This window comes from Carlito syrichta, unplaced genomic scaffold (assembly GCF_000164805.1).
Source record: "Carlito syrichta isolate Samal-C Ts95f unplaced genomic scaffold, Tarsius_syrichta-2.0.1 Scaffold288831, whole genome shotgun sequence".
Lineage (NCBI taxonomy): Eukaryota > Metazoa > Chordata > Mammalia > Primates > Tarsiidae > Carlito > Carlito syrichta.
This window is the reverse complement of record NW_007232927.1, coordinates 190,677-213,786: the sequence shown is the minus strand read 5'-3', so window position 1 is coordinate 213,786 and position 23,110 is coordinate 190,677. Positions and strand designations below refer to the sequence as shown.

The 23,110-nt window shown below is 34.5% G+C and overlaps 1 pseudogene across 1 annotated transcript; it reads left to right on the top strand.

The window, feature by feature from the left end:
- Positions 1-5,133: 5,133 nt before the first annotated feature.
- On the top strand, positions 5,134-6,281 carry LOC103256002 (annotated as a pseudogene). The gene has a single exon (XR_002481721.1). The product of XR_002481721.1 is annotated as a periphilin-1 pseudogene (transcript).
- Positions 6,282-23,110: the final 16,829 nt, after the last annotated feature.

Sequence of the window (23,110 nt, the reverse complement as noted above, 5' to 3'; positions counted from 1 at the left end):
CCAGCTATCCAACCATCTTATTAGTGTGCTGTTCCTCTGTACAAAGACCTGGTTCACAGACAGAATAAAAGAGAAGAAAAGGAAAGGGAAAAGAGAAAAAAGGGAACAATACAGTAGGAATAGAATTAAGTCATTAATTCTGAGACATTTCGTTTAAGTCCAATGTCCTTTCAGGTCTGATTTCTCGTTTTTTTTTGTTTGTTTGTTTTTGTTTTTTCAAGCTGGTAAATTAGTTTGCAGTTAGGGTCAGTTCCCCTGATCTGCTGTGAAGGACAGTTCAGAATAACCTCGGTTCAGAAGTTTAGTCTATGTCTTTATGAAGCTTGTCTCTCCTGTTTCGGTGTTGTTACCTTGAATCGCCAGCAGGTGGTGCTATCTCATCTGCTCGCCCCAGAGGGGGTGGGGCCGGACAGGAACAAGATGGCTGCCTGCCTCCAAGCAGGCAACAGGATCCCCGCGCCGGGTGGGCAGGACAGTCTCCGTCGCAGGAGCGGTGGCAGCGATCCCAGCTGATCTTCCCTGAAGCGGTTTGATGTGGATCTCCTCCGGCCGGGTTGTGATGAGCTACCCGTGCCAGAGGCCGCGGCGGGCGCGGCGGCGGCGACGGCGGCGGCGGCGGCGGCGGCGGCGGCGGCGGGAGCGCTGGTGGGGGGAGGGGCTGCGGCAGCAGCGGGAGAGGACGATGCAGTAAAAATGTCCAGTCTTTGCGATGTTCCAGTGATAGCGATGGCCGAGCTCTGTTTGAGGAGTAGGCTGCGATGCTGGGGTCCCCAGCCTCCCGGGGGCGAGAGTCAGAGACCCACTGCAGATCTCCCTTGCAGAGGGCTTCAGACACCGGGTTGCCAGGTCGCCATCTTCCAATTCAATCGAGTTTTTCTTTAATTTTTGAATTTAGAGACCCAGAGGGAACAAAAGCAACAGTGATTTTTTTTTTTTTTTTTTTTTTTTACTTCTATACAAAAGTGAGAGTAAGGTATAAGTTCCTTTTGGCATTATTACTCTGCATTTTTTTTAGAGATAAATTCTTTATTCTACTTCTTTTTCTTTTGATTTTGTATCCTGCAACTTTACTAAATTTATTTTATACTTTTATAAATTTTTTATTTTAAGGATGTGGGGTACAATTCAGGGGTTATGTATACAAACGTTCATTATCCAGGTACCCATATTGATGAGGCGTGCCCCATTTACAGTTTAGGAAAAGAAACTAATCCTTGCTTTTATTCTACTTATAAGCATATACAGTCAAAGATTTTTGGCTATTAAAACTTTGACTAGAATTCCATGTATGAAAATTATTATTAAAGCTATCTTTTAAAATCATGAAAATTACATGATAAAATTTGAAAACCTATTCTTGATTTAATAATATATATTGGTATAAGAAAAATCGGATTTTAAAGGCATAGTGCTTAACTCACAAGCTGATTTAAAACACATTTGTAATTTTACAAATCTATTCTAGAATGATAGATCTAACATGAACCTAAAATATAATGAATCTCTTGCCTCACTGCATTCTCACAGCTCAAAGGAGGTATAAAGAGGAAATTAACAGGGGCAAACAGGTTTATATTTAGGATGTTTTGGTAAAAGAAACTAAGTATACTCTTTTTTTTTTAGTCTTACCAATATCATCCTGTTGCCTTGCCTCTAAGTAACAAAACCACAGGTATTCTCTAAAGTAATTTTTAATGTTTGAGTTATTTTATCTATAACTAACTAAATCCATATGACTACAGTTTGAACTCATTCACTTTGTAAACAGATATTTGCGATCCATCTTTCCCACAATAATATTTTCATAAGTAAAAGACTACTTCTTTCTTTCCAATTTGAGTGGGAACAAACTTTAATGACATTACCCTATAAATAATTTTAAGATTCTTGGCAATGACAAAATTCATCTCAAAATGTATATGTGAGTGAGACAGATGAATCCCTACTAGCATTTTGGAATAACTATTCAGAATATAAATGCTACAAGGCCTGCTAGAAAGATTAACTTCAATTCACTCATCAAAAGTTATTTTTAGAAATTTTCTATGTTTTGCCATAGACAAACTTTGTTTGACTTTAGGAAAAATATCTTCTAGTCTTGTGATAGGCTTGTGAATCAGGTAAAGAAAAATGGACTGATTGCAAGTTGCATTAATGCAGACACCCAATGTGTGCTGGTGAAGAGAAGGATCTCCACCTGGAGGAAAGGTTCTAAAGTTATGCTGCAGACCTTTTCTCTCAGTACTGACATGTTCAAATCTGATCAATAACAGAACTATCAATTCTGTGGTCATGATAGAGACATGATATTACAAGACCAAAAAAGGAAGTAAGAAAACCAAGAACACATTGCCATGTGCATGATAGGTTATACATGCCATAGTGCCTTGGTCCCATGGCTAACTAAAAAAAGCAGGGTCTTAGAGTCAATGATTTGTATTCTTATCCTATCTAGGTGTGATATTGGACACATATCTTTAACTTCCTTTAGTAGTGCTTGAAAATTGTAGAGATTTAAAGAAGACAATATATAAGAATCTTTTGGAATTAAAATTCTATTGTTCTGGTGCCTAGCACTGTACCTTTTACACAGCAGACATTTAATTCATGTTGATATTTCCTTTTTCTCATGCCACTTTTTACCTTTTCCAATATCGAAAAACTAAAATTGGGTGCAAAACTCATGTCCAGAAATTAATATTTGATTCTCATTTTAATTAATTGTTTGTTTCAACAGCAGTAGATTTTTATCAGGATTTATAGTCAAGATCAATTACATTAACTATAAAATGTTTCCAAGTATTCTAAGGTTTTGTATGGTTTTATTCTCATTATATAAATTGCAACAAAAATATAAATAGCAAATTTCCTGTGAGACTACATTTAACCATGGTAAAAACAACAGCAACAACCACAAATAACAACAGTAATTTTCCATTTTTCAGATGTAGTATATAAACTAAACCACTTGCTCTGGGAGAGTACCTATTAAAACAAACTGAATCACAAATTTGGTAGCACACTTCCTTAGCTGTGTTTTAATAATTAGATTGTATTTTGTACTATTAATATTAACGTCTACTTGAGTTGTCTTGTCTGAACTTCCCAGCTGTGGTGATCAATATAACATGGTCTGTACACATTTTTTTAAAAGACGGTTTGCTGTGCAGTACAGTACTAGTACATGTTCAGAGTAATTGAGAAAATGCTGAAATGCTGGCTTTGTGAATAGACTGGAATTTTTCCCCTTTTTTCCACAATAAATTAATCTTTATGTACTTTTTTGTAATCAAAAATGTTCAAATTATTCATATGACTTAGACCTCATGTAGATGTTCAAGTTCACACATAATGCAGCTGTGATTTACCCATCTTTGTGACCCTTTCTCATTTCCACAATTTCACAACACATTTCCACTGATTTTCATGACATCTGTACCAATAATTTGTCATAATAATATGATTATTAGTCATTATTATTAATCATAAAACTATAATATCTCCTTTTAATCTTTTTTTATTATTATAATGATGTAGGATACAATTCAGGGTTCGGTATACAAACATTGATTATGCAGGTACCCTTTTTGATGAGGTGTGCTCCTCCCTCACCTAGCAGTTTCCCTCAACTGCCAATCCTACTCTCCTCCCCTGACAATTCCCCACTACTGCCAATCCCTATCTTATAGTATTATAATTCTTCAAGGTCCACTTATGAGTGAGAACACGTGGTACTCTGTTCTTTGTTTCTGTGATAGATCACTGAGTATGATAGACTCTAAATCCATTCAAGTTGCTATGAAGTTCATATGTTTGTCCTTCTTTATGGCTGCATAATCTTCCATTGTGTATATGTACTACATTTTTTTAATACCGTCCATATTCAATGGGCAACATGATTTGTTTCATGTTTTTGCTATTGTGAATAGAACTGCAACAAACATGCGTGTACAGTTATCTCTTTTGCAGAATGATTTGAGTCCCTCTGGGTATATTCCCAATAGGGGAATTGATGGGTCGGATGGAAGGTCAATTTCTAGTTCTTTCAGAAATCGCAACACCGTCTTCCAAAGAGTTTGCATTTCCACCAGCAATGTAAAAGCGTTCCTTTCTCTCCAGATCCTCACCAGCATCTGTTGTTTGTTTTATTAATGATGGCCATTCTTACTGGAGTTAGATATTTTCTCAATGTGGCTTTGCTTTGTATTTTTCTGATGATTAGTGAGACTGAGGACTTATTCATGTGTTTGTTGGCTGCTCGTATATCTTCTTTAGAGAAGTGTCTATCAATGTTTTTGCCCACTTTTTAATGGGGCTGTTTGTTTGTTTCCTTTTGGCACATTTGAGTTCCTTGTATATCATAGATATTAGGCCTTTGTCAGATATACAGTTAACAATTTTTTTTCCCATTCTGTGGGCTGTCTCCTTGGTCTCTTGATGGTTTCTTTTGCTTTGCAGAAGCTCATTAGTTTGATGAGGACCCACTTATCTTATTTCTTAAGGTATGGGCATTTAGGGTTCTGATCAGGAATTGGTTACCAGTTCCAATTTCCATAAGGGTGTCTTGTGTGTTTTCTAAGATTCTTATAGTTTGAGGTTTTACATTTAGGTCCTTGGTCCATTTAGAGTTAATTTTTGTGTATTGTGATAAGTAGGGGTCCTGTTTCAATCTTCTGCATGTGATCTGCCAGTTTTCCCAGGACCATTTACTGAATAGGTTCTCCTCTCTCAAGACAAGGATGCCTGCTCGTACCCTTCTTGTTCAACTTTGTGTTGGAAGTCTTAGCTAAGGCAATTAGACAAGAGAAGGAAATCAGGGGTATCCAAATAGGAAAAGAGGAAGTCAAGTTATCCCCATTTGCTGATGATATGATCCTATATCTTGAAAATCCAAGAGAATCTGTCAAAAACCTGCTTGCACTGATAAAGCAAAGTCTCGGGGTACAAAATAAATGTGCAAAAGATCATTGCATTCCTATACACCAAAGAAGCAAAGCAGGCAGAGACCCAAATTAAAAGCACAATCCCATTCATAATAGCCACACACAAAATGAAATACTGGTGCCTACCTGGGACAGCTGGTCAGCGGACGACTACATTTACGGGGTCTCCCGACGGGCCAGAGTCGTGACTTGCAGAAGAGATGAAATGTGGTCTTAAGGACGATATGAATGTGAAAGACTTCCAAGAGAACAAGTACCTCCTCAAAGTCACCCCAGTGATGAATCTGGTTATAGATGGACAAGAGATGATCATTCTGCAAGCCGACAACCTGAATACAGGGACGTGAGAGATGGTTTTAGAAGAAAAAGTTTCTACTCTTCCCATTACGTGAGAGACCGGTCTCCTCATAAAAGCGACGCTCCTTTTTTTCAGAGAATCACCTGTTGGCCGAAAGAATTCTCCACACAGTAGATCTGGCTCCAGTGTCAGTAGTAGAAGCTACTCTCCAGAAAGAAGCAAAACATACTCTTTCCATCAATCTCAACATAGAAAGTCCGTGCATCCTGGTGCCTTCTTCTACAAACGACAGAATGAAGGAAAGCCAGAAAGAGGTAGAGACCTGTCCAGTCTTTGAAAACATCAAGAGGCACTTAACCCTCAAGTTCTTCAGCAGTTCCTTCATCAGAGGTGTTAGACAAACCCAGTAGGCTCAGTGAAAAGGAACTTGTTGAGGCTGCAAACAAGTGGGCTGCTGAAAACTAGAGAAGTCAGATGAGAGTAGCTTGCCTGAAATTTCCGAGTTTGAGACTGGATCCACAGCACCGTTGTTCATTGACTAGCCAGAAGAACCCCAGTCAAATGCAACAGATGGCACAGAATTACTTGAAGACAGCCAGCTAACCAGTCGCTCTAAAGCAATAGCATCAAAACCAAAGAGATCGAAGATGTTTACAGACAAGACTGTGAAACTTTTGGGATGGTGGTGAAAATGCTGATTGAAAAAGATCCTTCATTAGAAAAGTCTATACAGTTTGCCTTTAGGCAGAATTTACATGAAATAGTGAGTAGTGTTGAAGAACTCAAGCATTTCATTGCAGAGTATGATACTTCTACTCAAGATTTTGGAGAGCCTTTTTAGGTTACTTGCTCAGACAAGAAAAAAAGAAAAACAATTTCTAGATTTTTTCCCCCTTGGATTGTGTAAATCCTTAATATATGGAATTTTTGTGATGAAGAGAAATACTTTATGATAGTTGACTATACTTTCAATATCAAATTAATATCCAAAATAGTCTGCTTAAAATATTTTAATTAGAATTGTTTTTCTACGTGTAGAGTAATTCATACTCAACTTTCTGTTTTAATAATGGGTCAATTAATTTTTCAAACTTTGAGAAAAAGAGTCCTGGAGAACAGTTTTCTATACTTATTCATGGTCTGTAATCTTCCACAGTATGTAATCATTTGGTCACAGGAGTGGGAGAGTAATTGACAAGTTAGAGATCATTCCACTTTTTTTTTTTTTTTTTTACATTAGTAGTCTCTTCGCATTTAATAGCAAATGATACCATGTGAAAATGTTAGAATTCTGAGTTGTGATATTATGGACTTGTTGCTTGCTTTTTCTTAGCCTTTGTAACTTTTAATATGTTAAAGTGTATTATCCTAAAAACTGAATACTTTGGCATCTTAGGGAATATTTGCTTTGAGAATAATTCTCATTCAGTGATAAAATAGAGCACTTAATTCTCTGAAAGTCACCTCAGAATAAAGCCCTTTTTCCACATAAATGAACTCAATGTCTTCTATTAAAATTATCCTGAAACTCCTAACTCTCTCATTATTGTGCAAACAATATTTTATATAAGACTAATAAAATGGCAATTTGAGATGATTGGTGAAGGATATCTTAAAATTAAGATTTCTCAAAATAATTTGTGATCAAAAGAGAAAAAATTTTGAATTTGTGGGAGTAGTGGGGTTTTATTTTTTCATAGGTCCATACTCTCCAACTCAAGAAAGAAGGTGATTATCTGTTGTTAAACTATTTACAGATTATTCCTTTATTAGTTTCTTTGTCTAATGAGCTTTTTGTTCTGTTACCTTTTAAAGGTTCTCAGCCTTTGAAAAGTATTCTTGAAAGAAGCAAAGTGAGTAGGCAGTAAGCAAAGTATAGCTACCCTTTACCAAGCAATCTATATAACAGTCCTTCATGAGTGAGCTGTCCAAACCATGAACTAATTAAAAATCAATCTGGACCGATTAGGATAGTCCACTAATTTCCTGGTCACTTCCAACCGCCCAGTGGCATTGAGCTAAAATATACACTTTTGTGGCACTTCTTAGTGAGGAAACCTTAAAAATCATGTTTGTTATTACTACCTAATTTCATCATCTTCCCATCCTCTACCATTTCTGCTCTCATTTGGATTCTGGCATTATTTTTAATGGCCTCTACTGATAATATCTATACTGTAGTACATAAAAATAATAGTAAAAGTGGAAATAGCAGTATGTGTAATTTTAACAGATCCTTTAACGGTGCCTCAAAATATGTACTATACCATCCTACAAATTTAAAAACTAATTGAGGATAGCAATTATTTTTTTAAATTTCCTAAATGAAACCACCTTAAATTTTTATTTTTGCCATTTAGATGTTATACTTAGCTAAGTTTTATAAAATGTAAGCCAAACTAAATCACAGATACCAACTCTGGTGATATTCTTCCTTAATGTGAGCAGTGATTTTCTTACCCACTTTAGACAGGCTAAGAAGGTACTGAACTTGCTTTTCCTTTTTTCCACCAATGTTTTTCTTTATCTTAAATATTCTAGTTCCAGGATTCAATTCCTTTAGTCAAGATGTCACAAGTTTAAAATAAAACTTGAGAAACTACCAAAGGCAAAAGAGTTGTTCACTTTGTTGAAATTTATTAAATTAGAGAATTCTCAGTGACAGATGCATTTAAATGTAGGTTCAACAGATAATTTCTTCTTCTCCCCTTACCCCAAACTACATTCAATATTTAGAGCTGTTTATAGCTTGCCATCAGCATTATTCTGGCAGGCTTGTCAGTGTTCAAATCTGTTTGGATTTTTTTTAAAGCCTTTTAAAGTCTAATTTTAGGATAGATGAATTCAGATGTGAACCAGAGTGTGTATTTTACAAAATGTTCTTGATTAAAGAGATTTGTTTGTAAGTTATTTGTTGTTTTTGAGTATGCCCAGTGGATGTGATAAAATTTTCATTGTCTTACCATAAAGCCTTGATGATCAACAAGGGGAAACACAGATATTATAAAGTTTTTGTGAATTTTGAAAGTGCAAAATAAAGCAACCATGTTGTATCTTCCTAACCAGAGAGGTGAAAGACCTTTACAATGAGAACTACAAAGCACTGCTCAAAGAAATCCAAGAAGACACAAATAAATGGAAAAATATTCCATGCTCATGATAGATAGAATCAACATTGTTAAAAAATGTCCAACCTACCAAAGGCAATCTACAGATTCAACGCAATACCCATTATTCTTCTCATACCTGGAAATGACAATACAGAAATCCATATGGAAACATAAATGACCACAGATAGCCAAAATAATCCTTAGCAAAAGAAACAAAGCAGAAGGTATCACACTTCCAGACTTCAAACCTTACTATAAGGCTTCAGTAATCCAAACAGCCTGGCATTGGTACAAGAACAGACATATAGAACAATGGAACAGAGTAGATTCCAGAAGCAAAGCCTCAATTTCTCAACCAACTCTTCTTTGACAAAGCCTCCAACAATGTCTCCTTTTAAAAATACATTCTACTTTCTTTTTTAAATGTTTACTATAATTCAGTTTTAAAATTAACATTCTGGTAAATTTTCTAGAGAAATGAAAGTCAAGAAACAGAAAAACATCTTTTTTAAGTTTCTGTCCTGTATTATAAAATATCTTCCAAAAAATATGTATTGTAAGAATTTTCTACAGAAATTCGTGTTAATTTGCCAATTTTTAAAATTTCAGATATTTCGAGAAAAGCTTTTATTTTGACTGATGAGTCAATGAACACCATTAGAATATATCTGCCTTGTATCTTTCTCAAATTATCTGTGACTATTTTAACTCATTATTATGAAAAATTGGATGCAATTGGTTATTTTAAAGCATCAATGTCTTTTCAAAAAGTACTAAAAACAAAGCTAAATTTTGAAAAATCTAAAGTTCTGACAGACTTGAATAATATTACATATAATGTTTTTAATGGAAACAGTGTTCACCTTAGCTAATTTCAGTCACCCATCTCATACTCCAACTTTCTATCAGGAGCATCCCCTACACCTGAATTGTGCATTGATTGCCAATACCACTTGGTATTTGTACTGCTTTCTATGAGTGACAGTAAATGAGAATCATTTTGAAAAGCCTAGAGAAGTTTCCATGTGACTTCTAGTTTTATTCCAATATGGTAAGAAAATATACTTGATATGATTTCATTTTTTTTTCAAAATATTTTTACTTGTTTTGTGGCACAACATATGGTCTATCCCTGAGAATGTTCCATGTGCTGAGAAGAAGAATGTGTATTCTGAAGCTGTTGTCATCTTTTTTATAATAACTATTCTAACAGATGTGAGATAATATTTCATGATAGTTTTCACAAAATTAGTAATGGCAAATGCTTTTTCTTACACCAAAAAAAAAAAAAAATATCTTTAGGCATCACAGTACCTGATCTATATTTCAAAATATATTTAAAAGGTATAGTAATCAAAGAAGATGGTACTGGAGTTTTTTTAAAGACATTTAGATAACGTAACAGAACTGAGAGCCTGCAAATGAACCCACACGTTTACACTAAATTTATTTTTTAAAAAGTTACCAAGAACTCACGATGGGGAAAGAAAAATTTTTCAATAAATGGCATTAGGGAAACTGAATATTCACATGCAAAGGAATAAAATTGAATTCTTAACTTGTACCATAAATAAAAATCAACCCCAAATGGATAAAATATTAACGTATAATACCTGAAAATGTAAAACTACTAGAAAAAAAATCATAGGAAAAATGCTTCACAATAATGATAATAGATCATGACTTTTCAGGTTTGACTCCAAAAGCATGGGGAACTCAAACTCAATATCATAAAACAACTCGATTTTTTTTTTAAATTGGCAAAAGTCCTAAATAGGCACTCCTCAAGAGGAGACATACAAATTGCCAAGTACATTAAAAAAAAGTCACTAATCATTAGGGAAAGGCGCATATTGTGCCACAGATAATGATTTCCTTTACAAGAAAAGAGTCATTGTAATTTATTTGTGTTTTTGACCTCTCTCTAACACAAGCACACATAATCTGTGCAATGTTTTATAATGGAGAAAATCTAACTGTGGAGTCAGACAAGATGACTTAATTCCTGTATTATCTTTTACTGGATTTCTACCTTTTGATCTTTCGCCCTTCCTTTACTTATTTGTAAAATAATATATAAAATTTTTATATTTATAGTATATAAAATATTATTTATTATCTTGCAATTTTTGATGAGTGTTTATCAAGATAATATATGTATTCAAGTGTCTGGTAACCGATGCTCATAAATATGCAAATCCTATATTACTTACTATTTAGGAAACAAAAATAAACCTTTGACCATTAATAAAAATGATAATAGTACTATAATGCTAGTGCTATGAAGGCTTATTGTGTGCTGGACGATTGATTTAAGATGTTTAGATAGACTGAAGCCTAACAACCACATGAGGAAGATACTATTGTTATTTTTATTTTACAGATGAATTTCTAGTTATTTAGAAAGGTAACGTCCATTCTATTTAATAATAAAGTCAGGATTTGAACACAGAAAGTCTGATTCTAGAGAATGTGTTCTTAATCTTTATTATTATACTGTTCATTTCTGTACTTTTCTCAATAAAGAAATCGTGAAGAAGATAAAGTAATTCTTAACTTACTTTTCTATTTGTTTAATTAACAGTACCATTAAAATATATTATTATAATATGTATTGGTATATTTTAAGCTAAAAGGCTTTTGTAGTCAAACTAAACAAAATATATAACATTGTTTCCAGCACTAGCAATAAACATTTATTTTCCAGCACTAGCAATAAACTTAAAATGTATTTATATACCAGAGTCAAAAATTATTTATCAGAAAAAAAAATCTGTTAGCTGGGACTACATGTGCTTACCAAAATAAAGTGTTAATGAAAACTTTTTTTTTTGATTGTTAAAAATTCTGTCAGTTTAACATATAGTTTTTTGTTTGTTTTTAATTCAGATGAGTTTGGGGGTATTTTTTTCTAGCATTCTACAGCTCCTCTCAAAACCTTTTAAGTAAAAGCAATGCACAAACCCCCTTAACAAACTTTCTTTAGTTAATATAATACCCTAAGGCACACTGATATTAATTAATGGTTTTACTGCAATGTAAGCAACTCCACAATAATTACACTTTTTTTTTTTTTTTGAGTTGAAGTCTCACTCCGTCACCCAGACTGGAGTGCAATGGACGCTCCCGGCCACTGCAGCCTTGACCTGCTGGGCTCTGGCGATCCTTCCATCTCAGCCTTCCAAGTAGCTGGAACTACAGGCGCATGCTACCACACCCGGCTAATTTTTGATTAATGTAGAGACGAGGTCTCGCCAAGTTGCCCAGGCGGGTCTCGAACCCACGGACTCAGGCAGTCCACTCACCTCAGCCTCCCAAAGTGCTGGGATTACAGGCTGAGCCACTGAGCCCAGCAATAATTACACTATTATTATTAAATCTCAGTACACAGATATAGTTGTAACTATTACTTACTTTTTAAAAATAAGTCTGAATTTATAAACTAAATTAACACAAAATTTAAAGGGAAGAAAAGGGAATAAGTGCAGAAGGGAGGAAGGGAGGGGAAAAAAACTGTTTTCGAAAGGTTAGTAACGATAATACAAAACCGAAATAAAGAAGGATTTTATAATACATTGAAAAGAGAACTGAAGTTCAAGACACTAAGTACTAGGTCTGGTTCTGTAACTCAGTAATATATTGGTAGTATTACCACTTTTCTCTGAACTCAATGGCTTATTCATAAAATAAAAAGATTGAACTACCTTTAAGCTATCTTCCAACTAAATAAATATCAATGATTGAAATTCATAAAATATTTATTCGATATCTAATGTGTACCAGGCATTGTGCACAAGTGATTTTATTTAAACATTATAAAGTGATATAAAGGAGTACGTAATCTATATCAGAAATATTAGTAGATCAAGCTTACAGAAAATTTTCTAATGGGTTCTGTACAGTTGATTTTATTTAGAGCCAAAGTATTCCATTGACCCCATGCATGTATCTAAAGTCATTCACATTATATTAAGTGCAGAAAGGCTAGAATACTTCATAATCAGACTTTAGATTCTTTGAAAATTATGTATTGTGCCATGATAGGAATTGGCGATACACACAAGTTCAGTTCAGCATGGAAACCCCCCTCCACTCAATAATGAAAGTTATTCTTTATATAATTTATAAGAGTTCCTTCACGTTTTTTTCTCTAGTCTCAGTCACCTGACAACCTCCTTATTCTCTTGCTCCTAGTTCTATTTATTTGGAGTAAAGAAAAATAAAATGTGCATTGACTTACATTTAGGCAAGTGCTTTATAGGAATGTTAGTGGGAGAGAAAACAAAAAGGGGAAAGTGTTGATTCATACTTATAGTTTGATGTCATGTTTAATGTAGTAGTTTTGTCTCAATTGCTCATATACATGTGCAGATATATGTGCATATATACTGTGCATATTTATATGCACAGCAGCAGAGCACCAAATAGTGAAGCAAGAAGACAATAATGGAGTATGAAACTAGCTCAGAATCTTTGAGGAAAAAAGTCTCAGTTCTAAAATCTTTTGTAGCACACAGTCTATACATTTTATTGTGCACTCACAGAAATGCTGTGGATTAGATAGAAATATTATCTTACTTTAGAGATATACAAGTAAGTTAAATCTAGAGAAGGTAAAGGTAAAATGGAAAGAAATTAATATAAAAGACTGTGGATAATCATCAGTTTAGCTATGAAAACAGAGAGAGGGAAATTAATATAAAAGACTTTGTAGATAATCATCAGATTAACTATGAATACAGAGAGAGGGAAATGAAAAAATTTATTTAAGATTAATTGCTAAAGATATAAGGATACTATTGACAGACAATAGAGAGCCTCTGAGAAAATCCAGAAATTTAGGTATGAAGAATATGAATTCACTTTAGGAGAATCCAGCAAGTTAATTAGTTCATCTGCAGCAGGTGGTATATTTCACCTTATACTGATGAAGATAGCAACTGATGATCACGAACACAAGTTCATATGAATTCATTTTGTACTCCAATTAGAAACTTTCACAAGAAGTACATTCTGTCCTGCCCTCTGAATGGCAAAATAATAGCAAAAATAGCTGCAACGCCTACTAGATATCCTGAGCACACATTCCTCACTACTCGTGCTCTTTCTTCCCAATCACTTCCCCAGCCCCCTAGAACCCAAGTCAGAGAAGCAGAGAAAGATTTTCAACCAATGCAAAAAAAAAAAAATTTATTGCTAGATTGTTCCTCTTCACTAGATGTTAACGGTTATTAACAGGTTAATAAAATATCCTTTGAAAAAAACAGATACAGTTAATAACCAACAGTTCATGAAGCTATTTTTGTGCTCCCAAAAGTAAGAGCCACCTGCCTTTCTCTATTCCTATTTAGAGTTTCATCACAATTACACGACCTGTGTTAATAACCATGTGTAATCTTTTAGCTACTCTTTGTCAGCGGGACATGCATTTGCTGCTGTTTATTCAACATGGTGATAGAATGATAGTTCTGACTCATATGTATATACTTTCTTCTGCTTCTATATTGAAAGATGCAATTTGTATGACAAATAATTGACTAAAGTTGGGAAAATCTGTGGTCATAAAGCAAAACAAATGTAAGGAACCCATGGAGGAATGAAACCCCAAGGCAACAAGCTCAAGAAACCATTTGGCTATTTGTTAAGTGACTCAACTGAAAATAGAAATAATCTCATTTAAATTCACACTAAATAAGCTATCCCATGAGCTTCTATTACTTTTTTCATTTAACCCTTAGGATTATAAAATCTAGTTATATTTTCTCAGATGCTCAATGTTTCTTTCTTTAATAAATTACTTTTAATTATAATAAGACCATATGCCTAAGTACTGTTAGAAGCATACATTATCTCATTTTGTAGCCTCATTAAAACTATGAGGTGTTATTATATTTAACCCTGACAATGTAACTAAGGGTTAAAGGGTTTGACTTGTATCAAATCATTGTGTCCAGTAGAGAAATATGGTTTGGAACTCAGTTCAACATTAAGGTCAAGGAAATGCATTATAGTTAGTTAAAAAAAAAAAAAGATTTTTTAAAAAGGTTGAAAAGTGGTAAGGAAAATTAATAATTTCATCATATTAATGCTTTAGTGTTGTCTAACCTTTTCTCAATGTATACTCAATACATAAATTTTAAGAAAAAAATTGTTTCTATAAACTAAATCTCTCTAATTGTCCATGTGACTCACAGTATATTTTGCCTTCTCTGATTACGAATAATAGTAGCTGCATTTACAGGCCATTGTTACAGTTTTTGCTTAATGCTAAAATAATCTTCTACTTTTCTGTACAAAATCCCTTGTCTGAAAATATATTGATTCTTACTCTTCAATGAATTCATTTCTTATTTCTTAATGAGCATTTAGTACAGCTTTTACAATAACAAGATTGCTATCACAATCCGTTTCAGTGTTTTCTACCTTATCTGATAAAGTTCTCATAAAGGTCATTGTCTCCTCTTCTAAAATTAGTGTTAATTTCTAAGTGATATCCATGTTTTCCTCTTCTGTTTTGCTTGAGTAGTCTTCAATGTACACTAAAAAACTGTGAATATATATATATTTACTTTTGTCAATAATAACATTTCTTTTAATAACTATTTACAATTCTTTACAATTAAACTCCATGTAAAAATAAGTTAAAGTAGCTAATGGAGTAGATTACAAAACAGGGAAGAATAAAGTAGATAAAAGTTCGGTTAAATAAAAATAATACTTAGTAGTGTCCCTATGAATAGTGAAGTCTTTTTCCCCTAACCTGGGGAAGTGAATATCTTCTCTCTCTCTCTCTCTGTCTTTCTAATTTATTTTTTAAATAAACTATATTTTTCCAATCTAAAAAAAAGTGAAACCTTTTATCACAAGTAAATTCTTGGATTATTGTGACATACTGATCAAGAGCTTTGCTTTACTCGCCATCGTATACTCATCCATAATGTTGGATGGATGGATGGATGGATGGATGGATGGATGGATGGATGGATGGATGGATGGGAGGATAGACAGACTATTTTATAAGGTTTTGTGACTCAGCTACATTTTATTGCTGAGATAACATGGAACCACATGATGTGACGTAAAATCACTGTCAAAATTGTCATTAATAATTATTAAAAGGAATAGCCAGGTCTGGAATTTAGTCTTCCTAAGTTCCATCTTGGTACTCTGCCCTTAGACCCAGCACACACAGGAAAGATTTTAGTTTGACTCTTCAAAGTGAATGTCTTTAGGACTATATTAATACCCTCAGGACTAACAGTGGGGTGTATTTGAATGTCTATTAATACCCTCAGGACTAAAAGTGCGGTGTATTCGAATGTCTTAAACTTTTATTGAAAGTTTTTCTGGCCGGGCTCAGTGGCTCAGCCTGTAATCCCACGCTTTGGGGGACCGAGGTGAGTGAATTGCCTGAGTTTGCGGGTTCGAGACCCGCCTGGGCAATTTGGCGAAACCTCATCTCCTCAATAAATAAATAAAAAATTAGCCGGGCATGATAGCACACGCCTGTAGTTCCAGCTAGTTGGAAGGCTGAGGAGGAAGGATAGCCGGAGCCCAGCAGGTCGAGGCTGTGGTGGCCAGTAGCGGCCACTGCACTCCAGTCTGGGCGACTGAGTGAGACTCCAACTCAAAAAAAAAAAAGAAAGTTTTTCTATAGTTAGCTATTGCCCTGAATAAAATATTTCTTAGCCTGTCACAAGTAAAATATTATATAGGAAACTTTTTGTTATATAGATTCTTGGTATAATATTACAGTAGACTAAAGATTCTAGTCAGTGTAAATGAGTTATACCATGCATTTATTGCTCATTATAAAATTATAACTTTCCTTAACATTAAACAAAACAACAATAAACACAATGCCAGCTTTCTGTTGCAGAGAAACCCACCTCAGCATTTGATAGTTCAGTATCAACATCAAGTATAAATTGCCTAGCCACATAAAAATAATTAACAGAGAGGTTCAGTTAAGTGAATCTTCAGTAAGGAGTATACTTAAACTTAAGTATTGCAAATCTCCATGGCGTTTTGCCAGCCTAGCACATATTCCCATAAACCTTCCATTCTACCCCAGGTTCTCACCTTGTACACCAACTATAAATCTTTTTCCTCAACACAAAGATTCTTTCCATAGAAGCCTAAATGAAGAACGGGTTTTTCTTTTTTGGTGTCCCTTTGGTTGACAGCTTAGCTACAGGAACAACATATGTCAAGGCTCTCTGCTGGAAATAATTGTACAAGATACCAGATTAACCATTTCAGCCACAGGAGCAGTTTTGAAAATTACACACTCAAGTATATGACTCAACATGGATCTACCTAGGTTAATCAACAATACAAACATCAGTTATATTTTATATCTGTCCTATATGATTTAGAAGGTGGGTACTGTAATGGGAGAAGGAAAGGCAGAAAAAAGAGTTTGTTGGTTTGTTAAAGTTACCATAACAAAGCACAAAATATTGGGTGGCTTTAACAGAAATTTATTTTCCCTCTGTTCTGGAGGCCAAAGTCCAAGATCAAGGTATAGGCAGGATTGAATTTTTTTCACTGGCTTCTTCTTTGGCTTGTAAATAGCTGTTTTCCTCTGGTGTTTTCACCTGGTTTTCCCTATGTGTTTGTGTCCTAATCGCCTCTTCTAAAGAGAGCAAAGTTATTTTTGGATTAGAGCTCCACCATATGACTTCATTTTACCTGAATTGCCTCTTAAAAGCCCTCTCTTCAAATTTAGTCATAGTCTGAGATATGGGGGTTAGAAATTCAACATATGAATTTTGGAAGGCTACAGTTCAGCCCATAACAAAAAGGTTATTTAAGATCTTCAAATACTGGCCCAAGTTCTGGTAGCTCCCAGACATCCAGGAGGAATTCTGCTTTGAAATGAAGATACAAGTTTTTTGACAAGTGAGAATGCCACTGAATGAAGGACTCACTCTAACAGGTTTATAAATTCAGGCAAAAGAGAATTGAGGATGCTATTTTTCTGCTCATTTGACTTGAACCTTTTTCTCTTTTCTTATCCCTTGTTGGCACAGTTTGCTTTCCACTTTTCCTTGCAAAGCTACCTCCCTTTCTCCATCCCTGCCTCAGAGGAAAGAGTTCCTTTTGAAAATTTTTCGCTTTCCCGTATTTACATAATCTTTGTCACAAGAGACAAAATACAATCTTTTAATGTGCCTGGCATGATACCTTCCTCCTCCCAAGAGAGCACTCTATAAATGACTCATAACCCTTATGTTTTTTATGCTAACTTGTTACCAGTAATCTGCTGTCTTCATTTACCATTATTATCTATATGACTCAGATTTTAAATGACTCCAAGTAAATAACTTTTTAAAATATTTTCATGTTTTCTTAGTGAAAAATGTAAATTCTACCAAGTAGTTTTGTGTATTTTTCTCTCTTTTTTTCATCTTCTTCTATCTTTTCTTCTTCGACAACTTTTCTTTTTGCTGTGTCTCCTTGATCCACTTATATGCTTCAGAAAGACCATTCACTCACAATTCTTAAGGACAAATATAGTACAGATCTTAAAAATCAAACCGCAGCACATAATTCAAATGATTGCAAACTTGCAAATCCCTGTGCACATGCATTACCCTATTCAGCAAATTAAATATTCTCCATAGACCTGCATTTTATTTTCTTTCAAATCAGAAGGAGATTACAAATAGGAAAAAAATTGTTTTTTTCTTTCAAACCACATTTCACAAATATTTTATTTTTGTGATTCAAGTTATATGTGCTGAGTATTTTCAGGTATATTTCTAATACATTTTCTATGTCTAATCACTTCAACAAAGGTTTCAGGGAGACTTTTCTCTACAACTTTGCTTAGGTAGTCAATCCCAAAAGTGCTGTGATTCTCTGTACACCCATATGCCTTACTCAGTGTATGTCTAAATTCATGGCTTTGTTAAATCATTCATATGCCTCCCAGATCCATCTTTAATTTTATTTGGGAACATTTAGAACTGGTGGACTAATACACTGTAATTACTTTATAAGTTTGCATTCTCAGATACTATCCTCAGATTATTTCTGCTTCATTATATTTCATTCTCCAACAAGATGTAGCAGTCTTATATAAATCTCTGAAATAATTTCTAAAGACTTTTGCTGCAACCGCCCAAACCCAGATGAGGAAAATTATTTTTGCTGACACCCTTAAAGAAACACATGATTCACATATTAAGTATCCATATGAAAAGAGCATCCTAAAAGAACTGAGAACAACATACTGAATAGTAGTTGCACACCTAAAGAAAATAGAAACTCAAATATTAATTAGAACAAATAGTCCTTCGAATGCTACTTAAACTGATTAAAAGACAGAAGATCAAGTATGAAATAATTCTATTCATGTAAAGTCTCACCAGAAATTAAAAATAGCAGTCTTGTGCAAGATAGCATGTTTTATTTTAAAATAAGATTTTCCGAAAAACTGAAAATTACTGTATCACTGTACTCAAAATATAAGCCACCATTTCAACACATTTACCTTCTAGGCATAAGACTTAATGGGGTATCTCCTAGAACATTTCATTGTCAAACCAAATATTTTTAACAGGAAGCCCTCTGCACAGAAATTTCTAAATCCAGTACTGTGAAGCAATAAATAAATCAACTTACATTTATTTAAAGATCATTTGCAATACAATAAATGAGGAACCCTATATCTGAAAATTCAATTTCTTTTGCTCTCCAGTCTTCTTTCTTATGAGCTTTCCTAAGTTTTAAGCAGCTTTGATCAAATGTTAAAAATGAAGGATTTAACCTGTAACTTCCTTCAGTCCCATAGGCTAAGATGGGAAGCACAGTTCAGAAATATCTTGCTATTTTAATGTAATCAAATTACATATATATATCCCAAAAGTGGCTGTTTTAATATAATCTGTGATTATCAAATCAAAAGAAATTTTGTCATAAAATAGGAGAAAAATAGTAGGACAAGAAGTTGTCAATACTTTTTTTTTTTTTCATTTTGGAGGAAAGTCTCAGGGTCTTTGTCTTTGCACGACTACAACACAAATCAGATTCCCATCTCTCTGAACTTTGTAGCTTTGCATGCATTTTTAAAATCCGACTAAAGTACCAGATTACAATCGTTGAGTGGAAAAAAAGCTTATCGCTTTATTTGTGTAAATTTTAAGTATGAGGATAAAGGATTAATGTATTTATTTTTAATCTTTTTCCCAAGAGAGTTGTAGACCTACTCCAAATTGAGGACAAGTAGATCCAGAAAATGACTTCATGGTATTTTTATCTTTAAATTTTACTCTCTAATTCATTTTGATTATAACTTTAACATGAATTTTATTTTTGGAAGAAGTTCTCTTAAAACTGGTGAAAGTCTTTCTTCAATCACCTTAATGTTGGTCTTCTAAGGGTTGATAATTTTTTGCTACTGAGTTCCATGTCTCCACAGCAATGCATGTCTTCTGTAGTACCTGATCAATTCCTTGCATTGTGTTTTGGATTCTCTTTTTTTTTTTTGAATTGGAGTCTCACTCTGTCGCCCAGACTGGAATGCAGTGGCCGCTCCCGGCCACTGCAGCCTTGACCTGCCGGGCTCCGGCGATCCTTCCGCCTCAGCCTTCCAAGTAAAACTACAGGTACGTGCCACCATGCCCAGCTAATTTTTTGATTTATTGTAGAGATGAGGTCTCGCCAAGTTGCCCAGGCGGTCTCGAACCCGTGGGCTCAGGCAATCCGTTCACCTCGGCCTCCCAAAGCGCTGGGATTACAGGCTGAGCCACGGAGCCCGGCTTGGATTCTCTTTGATGTGGGGCTTGAGTGTTCAATTAGCCACAAACTGTTGCCTAGACTACTCTCTGAACACCTCATCAAACTTCTGCAATCTTCCTGGTTTCCATCTTTTCGTGTTTTTCATCCACTTATTACCTGTGTTCTAGATCCTTCACACTTTCTTTTCAAGACTAATCCTCCATCAGTTAAACCATGTTTTCTGAACCACGGTCTGTTTCACTGCACTGTTCTCCATCAAAATGTAAGTATGCTCACCTCTCTTCCATTTTGTGTTGTTTACATTTACTTTCTCCTCTTATTTAGCAATCTTTTATTCCTCTGGTTAATTCTTTTTGGTTAATTCTGATTCTTTCCAACACCTTTTCACTGAAATTACCCTTGTCAAAGTTACCTTTGACTTCTTTGTTGCCAAATTTATTGTATGTAGTCAGTCCTTGACCAGATTGAAACAACTTCCACATTTGAGAAGTCTACCCTTTTCTTCCTTTCTTTCCTCTGGCCATTCGTCTTCAATAGCTTTGTTTGACTTTTATTCCTCTGTCACTTAAATGCTACCCCAGAGTTTGTGTGTGTGTGTGTGTGTGTGTGTGTGTGTGTGTGTGTGTGTGTGTGTGTGTGTAAGATAATACCAGAAAACCTATTTTAAGCATATGCTTATGGCAATCATTGTGCTACTTGATTTATATGCATATTTCATTTAAACTTCACAAAAATCTTTTGAAGTAGGTAGCATTCTAACTATCCTCATTTCATAGGTGACCAAATTAAGATTTAGAGAAGTTCAGTAACATGCTCAAAGTCACATAACAGGTAAAACCAGGATTTGAATCCAAGAATTCTGACCCCAGAGTCTAGACTCTTACCCATCTTTGTGACAAGTAAAAGATTCAGGAAGAAAAGCCAGCTTATAGTGTTAGAACCATGATGAACTAACGTTATTTAAAATAAATTAAAAAACAGAAAACGTATAGTACCACAACACGTTTAATGGTGGAATAGTGGGAGGAATGGGAGGAAGTGCTATTCTAATCTAACTAGATTTCCCTGAAAAGGTGACATTTGGGCTATTAAAAATTTATATAGGAGTTAACTGGTCACCAGGAAACTGGAATAACATATGCAAAAGGCCCTAGGGCAGTACAGATCATATATGTGAGCTCGAAAGAAGACCACAATGCCTAGAGCAGAGAGAATCAAGGAAACTGGTGAGTGATGACACTAGAAAAGAAAGCAGAAGCCACTTCACTCTGGGCCTTGTAAGCGATGTTAAAGAATCATTGGAAATAGCTATGCCAGAAGAAGAAACTTGAATACTGAGTTTATATCACCTCTTACCTCAAGCAGTCATCCCCCCAGTTATATTAGCAGGATATTTTTCTCTCCTAATTACCGTTTCTGCTGGTTGCCTGCTGAACACAGTTTCCTTCCAAATGAAGATACTAATTAAGTTCATTATTCTATTCAAGAGAAATAATAGTTCAAAAAGAATTATTATATGTAAAAGTTTACATTTAATATGGAAGTTAGAAAATTTCAAAATAAATCAAATTTGCTGAATTTTTTTATCTTAAACCATAACTCATGAATTATGATAAATATGAAAAAATCATGATTCATTTTGGCTCTCCAAGTCTGGTTTCCATTTTTAATAAGGCAGTGCACACCAGTTCTCTTATTTATGAGTTGCTTGGAAGAGTAAACTCTGATCAGAAACAGCAACAATTAGTGGGAACTCAGCACTTGAATTTTTTTGTCATATTAGCGGTGCTAAAAATTAATTTTATTTTCTATTAGTGATGAAAACAAAAGAACTGCCTTTTGTTGGAATATAGTGTTGGAAAAAAATATGAGATACTGAAAAGTTAATTAAGCATTATCAAATACTTAAACAAATGCATGAATGATCTGTTTTGTAATGAACTCAGATACTGTTCTAAGATTTCCATTTGGTTCTCTCTCTCTCTTTGTAACAGTTTTCATATTTCTTGAAATTCTCCATCCTTATCTCTATTCATTATTAACATCTTTTGTCGATATATTTATCATAGCATTTAAAGAGCCTATTGGCTCGTTTCTTTTCTATAGACTACATTTTTCTGCTTATTTGCATCTGATAATTTTATTTGATGATATGCTAGACATTGTGAGATAGGATGTTAAGACTCTGGATACGCACTTCATCTGAAAAATTATGTTTTCTCCTCTAAGTTAGTTGACTTACTGATGAATCAGCTCATATTTGTGAAGATTTGGTTTTATCTTTTGTTAGGATAGATCTGTTTTAGTTATGCCCTTGGCTTTAGGGTCAATCTTTTAATCCCGGACACTATTTTCAAAGCATAGATCTGAGAAAACTCAAGGTTGTTATTAAGACTCACTAATTTGGTAGCACTCAAACTCTAATCCCTATCTGCCCTGTAAAGAATATATATACTCCAGACTGGGTGAAAGAGACTCCATCTTAAAAAAAAAATGCACACACACACACACACACACACACACACACACGGGGCAGACTCCCAAAAAACAGATTTTTTTTTTTTTTTTGGTGGGCAGACCCCTTGTAGTACCCTCAGAATTTGTTCTTCCAGATCAAATTATTAAAGTTTTTATGGATTGCATAACGATGTGCAGAAAACGCATCCTAGTTGTGGCAAACCGGCGACTGGTTATTCCACCATGACAATGCACCTGCCTACATCGCGCTGTGTTCAGTGTTTTTTGTGTTTTTTTTTTTTTTTTACCAAAAACAGCATGATCTGGGTGGCCCACCCTCCCTATTTATCCTATCTTGCTCTGAACCACTGCTTTTGTTTCCCCAGTGAAAAAATCCTCAAAGGGAAATGTTTTGCTGATGGGGAAGAGGTGAAACAAAAACAGCAGAAGCACTGAAAGACATGAAAATTGAGAACTTCAAAAACTGTTTTGAGCTGTGGAAAAAGCATCTCAGAAGTATTTTGAAGATGACTGAAATTTAAACATATAAGAAT